The 420-nt window shown below is 39.3% G+C and overlaps 1 protein-coding gene across 1 annotated transcript in view; it reads left to right on the top strand.

The window, feature by feature from the left end:
- LOC119588702 overlaps positions 1-420 on the top strand; it is a 103,718-nt gene that overhangs the window by 48,390 nt on the left and 54,908 nt on the right.

Consider the following 420-nt stretch of genomic DNA (forward strand, 5'->3'; position numbering starts at 1 on the left):
ACATGTATTAGGGTATTGACCCACAAAATGCTAATTTTTCCCTAAATATTCACTTTTTTTTTTGCGTTTTTTCCCATCACGCAGAACGTTTTCTTTAAACATTTACCACGCTTTAACCCCCCCGCAACATATTTAAACTTCCTTTTTCTAACACTATTCTGCTTACTGTTCGGAGCTTCCATTCAGAACTCGTTGTCCAGCGACCAATTACTTTCCAGACACGGATGTTTATCTGTTCACTTTATCATTCTAACGTTTTATCGTCAGAATGTATCGCACTAATTCATCCAATGATTAATAATTCATGAGACCAAATGACCTGCACGCACTCACACGAGCGCCCGTCTCAAAGCGAGGACTCACCATGACACTCGTATTCTTGGTCATGAGTTCATTTCCATTCACGAATTACTTCAGCAA

The sequence above is a fragment of the Penaeus monodon genome, chromosome 24, assembly GCF_015228065.2.
Source record: "Penaeus monodon isolate SGIC_2016 chromosome 24, NSTDA_Pmon_1, whole genome shotgun sequence".
NCBI classification, from domain to species: Eukaryota; Metazoa; Arthropoda; class Malacostraca; order Decapoda; family Penaeidae; genus Penaeus; species Penaeus monodon.